General features: G+C 53.7%; 1 protein-coding gene across 3 annotated transcripts in view; it reads right to left on the bottom strand.

Annotated features, from left to right (window-relative positions):
* LMX1B (LIM homeobox transcription factor 1 beta) overlaps positions 1–7,282 on the bottom strand; it is an 82,242-nt gene that overhangs the window by 72,098 nt on the left and 2,862 nt on the right. The gene's annotated exons all lie outside the window — the stretch shown is intronic.

Below are 7,282 nucleotides of genomic sequence, written 5' to 3'. Positions count from 1 at the left end.
CCCTCCCCGGGCTCCCAGCTCAGGGTAGACAATGCATTCCTGCCAGGCAGGGAGCCTCCGGCTTACTTCCCAGGCAGGCAGGAAGGAAACATACATTGACTGAATGCCGAACTGTAGCCTGGCATCTTTGGGTTTGTTTCACTTTCCTCTGAGCAACCCTGTGAGATTGGAATTATCACCCCTATTACACAGAGAAAGAAACTGAAGCTTGGGAAGAGGCACCAGCTTTCCTAAATGCCCTTGGCCTGTGTCACTGGGACCCAGAGACATTTTCGATCCAGATCTGTAATTGCAATCTTGCTGTTTCCCTTGAGAAAATGTGCCCCACTCAGAGGGCCCTCCTTTTAGAGGAGGTGGCCCCAGAGCACCGTGGTCCTCTCCATCTCCACAGGCTCGGGCAACTCCAGGCCTGGGCGGGTGCCCACACCCAGGCAGCCCAGCAACTATGGCAATTCAGGAGTCATGTGACGACAGTCACAGAGTCTTGGAGGATAGCAGGAGGCGGGAGGGGGGAACGGCAGTCACACCCAGCACCTCCCCTCTCACCATCGTCACCGCTGCAGCACCGGCAGAGGCACCTGGGGGTGGGGAGGCACCCCGGGCTGCACGGTGTTCCAGCATGCTCCCTCATCTTCCTGCACCTAGCCAGCTGCTCGGTGGTCTCCTGACTCCTGTCCGCCCTGGTGGACACCTCTGATGCTCTGGGCAGCCTACAGCACCCTCCCTGCTGGCTCACAGTTCCTGAGGAAACCTCTTACAGCACGGCTGGCTAGGAAGCAGCAAACATCTTTGTTTCTTCTGGAACCAGATTCCAGGAACCGGGTTTTTCCCCCCAGTTCACCAAGTGCCAGGCCAGCCAGGTGCTCTGCCATCAGCCAGCGCACCTGGTCCACGTCTGGGCCTGGCTCCCAATTGGGACAAAGCCCTTTCCCCCCAGACCTCTATACTCCCCCACCTCCCTTCAGGGCTCCGGGGTCCACCAGGCAGGTCCAGTAGCTGCCAGTCAAGAAGCTGAACAGAAATGGATACAATATTGCCCCAGGAATAACAAAGGAAGGGCCCATGCAGAAATTTATTTGTACTGATCAGGCCAGGGAAAGGTAAAGGGCAGCAGGAAGTGCTGTCAGCCAGGCCTGAAACTCAAGAAAGTTGCCATTCGGAGCACAGTGGCCCCTTATACCCCTCCACTGCCAACACTGCAGTAGTTAAAGCAAACACAGGCCCTTCACTGCCCGGTCAGTTACACCTTCCCCCCCAAAATTACACAAACTTTGGAAGATATTTCTGAGAGAAGATGGATGCTTCAGGCGACTTGAGGTCAAGGCTAGGCTGTTTAAAGTATATTATTAACAAATAAACATTTACTGCACACACACAAAAAAAAAAGAGAGAGAAAAGAAAAAGGAGAAAAACTCTATAGGCCACCGGGGAACCAAATCATGTTGCTTTTGGCTTCAAATGACAGGAGACATTTATGACATGAATGGAGAACACCAGCCGGTTGATGAAATGGCAAACGTCTGCCACTTTGCTTCCTCTGCCTTTGTGAATCAACTTTTTCAAATATGGTTTTCAGCCTTGCCTTCCCCTCAATACCACCGCCTCCCCACTTCTGACTGCAGTGGCAATAAATATATATAATTTTGGTTTTGCTCTCTGCTGCCATCCGCACAGAATCTGGGGGTTGGAGAGGGCTGGGTCAGCCAGAAAGCCAAGGGCCTTGGGTCCTCCTGCACCCTCAGCTGCATGACAGCTCACAGGAGCTCCTTGGACGAGTGGACCACCCCTCTCTTCTTCCCTCCCCTGAAGCTGGGGCCTGACTGTGGTGCCCAACAAATTGGAAGTTATAACTCACATCATTGAGAGTATCCTCCATCTCTCCGCCCAACTAATGCCAAAGTAGGACTGGCTGGTTGTGAGTGTGTGTGTTTTCCCTTTTCTGTTTTAAAAACCTCACAGCTGCAGGGCAGAGGATGTTCCCTGGGGAAGCACTGCCAGCTTTCACGGACCAAAAATACCTCCTTGGGCTGGAGGAGCCTTCTGACTGCCCAGGCTGGTGTCTCTCACCTGGAAAACATAATCCTTGGATCTCTCCCTCACACACCCCCTCTTCTGACTCTTCCCCTGCAGCCTCGGAGATGTCGGTTGAGCTTTATTTTCTGTCATTTGAGTCACAAAAACAAATGAGCATGAACAGTTTTCCAAATATTAAATTATACTATTGTGTGCTTTTCCAAGTTATATGCAGACCAGGTAGATTCCAACTGTTCCCCAGTGGAAAGATCTTTGCTTTAGTCCAACCTCCACCCCGCAAGGAGAAACAGGTCAGCACACCAGGCCCACCCTGCTGCCTTCCCTTCCTGCAAATGCACAGTGGGCATTTGTTTTCACTCATGTAATCAGAAGCTTTTCTGCCTCTCTAGAAGTGCAGGAGAGGATACTGGATCCCATGAAGTGTGAAACATTTACTGAAACCTCCCCACCCCACACCCAGGTACCTTGTGTAATCCTCACAACCACCCTGAGAAATTATATCATCACCCCCACTTTGCTGATGGAGAACATGGGGCTCAGAGATGGGCAGCCACTTGGCTAAGATCACACAGCAACTGAGTGCTGGGCTGGGAGGTGAACCCAGGTCTGTCTCACACTGTCCCACTCAGGAAAAGGGAACGGTTTTCCCAGGGTATCCCTCATCTTCCCTGCACAGAGGCTTATGGCAAGCCTAGCATGCCAGCTGCCCCTCTCTTTGGCAGGGAACCCATGGGCAGTTTGGTGTGTGGCCTTGGAGACAAGGCATTCCTTGCCACGCTGATGGTGATAAAGTAACAACAATAATTTCCAGAGTATTAACAACATGCCAGGCAAGATGCCAGGTCCTTTGGGGCATGTTATCTCCAATCCTTGTAAGAATACTTTCCCCCGGGTGGCTATGTCCCCCATTTTACAGAAGAGGCTCAGGTAGATGTCAAGGCTCTGTGGTCCTAAGCCTGGCTCCAATGGACAGACAGGAGGGAGCTGAGGGTCACCAATCACATACCCCAGAGGAGATCCTCACAGCCTGCTTCCCCCACTCGAGAAAAACCCAGCAAACAAATTAGGCTATACCAGCCCAGAGCCTAGGGAATACAGGGTGAGCCGGGAGTCAGCTGTGAATAATGTCTCTGTTCAGCAGCGGAGAACTGCAGCCTCAGGAAGGCCTTTGGTTACCTTTCCGCCTACAGTCAAGGTGCTAGGGTTAAATGCAGAGGTGCCCTCCCAGGAGCCAGAGGGTCCCCAGACTTGGGCTGGCAGAGTGAGCCTTTCAGCCCTTAGATCTCCAGGAAGAGCACTACGGAGGCCTTTTTATAAGGGAAAGCGCTGGCTCTTCCTTCCAAGGACATCCACTTCCAGGACAGGCCCTCTGGCACAGGCTGTGGGCAGGGGTGTCTGCAGCTCTGAATTGGTCTGATGGGGGCCATGCCAGCTGGGGTACCCACTGGTGGAAGGGATGCTGCTGGTAACTGGCACCCTACAGCAGGGCCTAAGGAGGTCTCCCAAACTGGGAGAAGCAGCAGGCAGAAAAGGCTGGGGCCTGACTTTGCTCTACCCGTGCGCCACACCCCACCCGCCGCTCTGAGGAGAGGTGAGCCTCCCAGGAAGGCCTTTCCCGGTGTAAACACTTCCCAGGAAAGGAATGTGCTGGGAAGGGCGGGGTTGGGCCACTGGAGCCGCAGCCAGCTGGGGTAAATTTAAAAGAAAGAAAAAAAAAAATCACCCCAGGACTCAGACGGCTTTTTGTGAAACTCAATCAAAGCTTTGCTGCCCCACTCCTGCTGCAGTGGGCGCATCCTACCTGGGCAGGCGAGGCCCAGGGGACCGGCACGGGCTCGGCGGCGGAGAGGCGAGGCCGCCCGGGAAGGCCCAGTGGCAGAAGCGCGCCGCCAGCCCGGGACGCCGAGGTAGGCGCAGGGCGCACGCAGGCTCCGGCTCGCACACCGACGAGGCTCGGGTCGTCAGACCTGGGAGCTGTCTTACAAGCGATTAGGCTCCATTTTGTGACAGATTTTTGGACTCTCCACCGACCCTCCCCACTTCCGGAGCCTCCTCCTGGAATTCGCCACCTCCTCGGGATAGAAAGATAGAAACCCTTTCCAGACAAGCGACAGACGGCAAGAAAAGAGACTTACATAATTCTATTTGGCCAAGCGGCAAAGAAAAAAAAAATGAGGAGGGGATTTATGTTGTCATTTTTTAAAAATGCGTTCTCCGGTGAAGGAAGGAGAGAGGTGTTCGTGATTTTGCGTTTGGAGGCCGCGTTTCCTCCCGGTTTCTAACCGGGTTTTCTGTCTGAGAAGGAGCTCGGGCTGCCGAGGGGCCAGAGGCTCGGGCACAGGAGAACTATCCGATGATTTTTTTTTCCCCTGAAGGAGCCCCCGAAAAACACGTACTGAGAAAAAGGAGACTTCGAGTTATGCGTGAAAATGCACAAATGCCGTGGTGGCCTGCGCTCCGCTTTGCAGGTCCAGGACGTGCGGGTGGATTTTATCAAATGCTATTAAATGCACCCAAACGTCAATTAATCACCCCGTGGTGCATAAAATAACGCTGTGACTCTGGGTCTGTGTCCCGGATCTCTAAAACAAATCGAAAGGAGGAAGAGGCGCTTAATAAAAACAGCAATCTCCTTCCAAGGACCGAGCCCGGCAACTCCTATCGAGACGAAGAAACATTTTTCAAAAGTTATGGCGGGGGTGTGTGTTAATTTCCCAATACCGCTGACGCACAGACTCCACAAAATTGAGAAGGCACGTTCCTGCGCCCACTTGCCTGGATTCTCGTCTGAAAAGCATTTACGCACAGATGCAATAAATATGCATCTGCGATCCTCAAAGAAAAAAATAAATCGTGAAATACATTTTTACTGTGCAAAGAACATCGCTTCCCAGTGAGCCCCTGCCTGCGTCTCTGCGCTGGCTCTCCCAGAGAAAAGCTGATGCGAGATCCGACTGGGTATTTGTCCCCAGAATTGTCTTGATAACAACAATCCCCCTTCAGCCCAGCCTAGTGCAGATACCTAATTGGCATTATTGGAAGAAAGGGGGGGGGGCGAAAGAGGAAGGCACTGTGAGAGGCATGAATAATGCCCGCCTGCTGCCCTCAGGACCCAGACTTGAGTTGGAGATTCGCCCTGAACCAAAATTCACCCACAAACACACCCCTAACTGCACTGAGGGAGGAAGCTCTTAGGCGCCCTTTTTTCTTTTTTAAACAAACATATTTTCGGCAAAGCAATCGCTGTTTAATGTTTAATTGTTTTGTAAAATGAGGGAGTTGGCCATTCAGCTTTAAGGGATCATCCAGCTCAAAATTTGTGACTTTACAATTCTGTGCTCTGAAGAAGCAGGGGGCATCCTCTCCTTGTTTTAAGCAAAAGCTCTGTAAATGACTGAGGGGTGGGGAGGAGAGAGTGAGCAGATATATACAAGAGGTTGGAAAGAGTCTTTACAAAATGTAAAAAAAATTTTTTTCAAAAAATTGCACGAATGACTCGGAGGCCCATTTCCAGTTTTCTGGGCCTCCAGCCCACACGTGTTAAGTGATCCAGGCTGAGCTGTGCGGGGAGTGGCACTGCCACAACCGCGCTCGGGGTCAGGCAAACAGAGCAAGGCGAGGGGTGCAGGACAGCAGGATGTGTGTGGACTTGAGGCCGGTGAGCCCTGCTGAGGGGCCAGCCCCAAGCCTCCAATCACATCTACCCCAAACTACTTTCATCACTTTATGCTGCTGTACGCCTGCCTGTGGCTGAGCTGACCGGTGGCCTCACTTTCTCCTGGAAGTAGAATCATATAAGTCCGGGGCACAGCACAAACACGATCAGTGGCAGTGTGCCTAACCTGGGGTGGTCCAGAGGGGGAGGTCTCTGGATCCACAGAAGAGCTGACTCTGAACAGGGTCCCAATTCCTGCTCTCACTGCCCCCCAGCTGGCAGGAAATACAAGGCAGAAAAAGCAGCTCCTGCTGGGCCCCCAGACCAGGGGAGCATAGTCAGAATAGGTGCTAGCGTAGTGCTCACACGGAGACTTCAGAAGTTGAACCCGATGCCCTCTCAAGGGTTCTGGCCTGCAGTCCCACCTACTTCCAGGTCTCAGCCAAGCTGCTCCACTTCCCATCAGGGCCTGGATTTAGGGACAGTCTCTGGGCAGAGCAGGTAGGCTGCACTTAACTACCAAGCACTGGCAGCCCAGCCTTTTCCCAGAGGCTTGGGCACACACAGCCCCCTCTGAGGCCCAAACCACTCAAGCAGCCTACCCACCCTACAGCCCCATTGAAACGGTTTTCTGTGCTTCGCTAGAAAGTTCTCACAGGCACCCACTTGTCTCCAAATTGCTGCCCTGGGCATCCCCACACCCCTCTTCCTCATGTTGCTCCTCTCTGCCTCCCTCTTAATCACACTGTCAGGCACAAAACTCAGAGGATCAAAAGAAAAAAAAAACCAAAACCTGGATCTACTCTTATCTGCCAGGAGCCCCCTGCCAGACTAACCCACAGTCTCAGCTAAAAGCAAAAGTCAGTAGGTAGGGCTCAGCCCACTGTTTCTGGCCTCAACGCTGAGGCTTGGGCTGCGCCAGGGTGGAGCAAGCCATCCCGCCCCAACACATACACATGGCAAGAAAGAAGGGCTGCTGGGGAAGGTTGACTTGGTCAGTTCCTCACCCCATGGGGAACTCAGGTTGTGGTTTCCCACCTCTTAAGGTCCTCTTCCTAGACAGCTTCTCCAGCCAACAATAATTATACGAGCAAAATTCCCGCATGGAACGGTCTGGGGGGAATGCACACCCTTTTCTCTCCATCAGGGACTGAAAGTGCAGCAGGAAGCCTGGCAGGAAGGGGGCATCCCTGGCTGCTTGGGCACTTCAGCACCCTGCCATTCCACCTCCTTGCTTCAAGAATCCCAAACCAACACAAACCCTGTCTTTGGGCTGGGGACGCACACCGCCAGTGCCCGGCTCCCTAAAGCACTGCTTTCGTTTGAAAATCAATTCTCGGTCCCCAATGCAGGCCTCAGTGAAGCCAGCCCCTGTCCCACGACTGCAGCATCGTACCCCCTCGTCGGCCCAGGGCCTTGTCCCGCACCCCGACTGAGCGGCCCAGCGCAGGTTTCCCGGACAAAGGATGGCAATAGGGGCTACCCCACCAGTGTTGGACGCGCTGGGACGGCTCTGCCCTGCCGGGAGGCGCGCAACCCGCGGAGTTCTCGGAGCCGACGGGCCCAGCGGCGCGCAGGGCCGGCGGCAGGGCG

Source organism: Lipotes vexillifer, unplaced genomic scaffold (genome assembly GCF_000442215.2).
Source record: "Lipotes vexillifer unplaced genomic scaffold, Lipotes_vexillifer_v1.1 scaffold98, whole genome shotgun sequence".
NCBI classification, from domain to species: domain Eukaryota; kingdom Metazoa; phylum Chordata; class Mammalia; order Artiodactyla; family Lipotidae; genus Lipotes; species Lipotes vexillifer.
The sequence above is the reverse complement of the archived record's forward strand: the minus strand, read 5'-3'. Positions and strand labels throughout refer to the sequence as shown.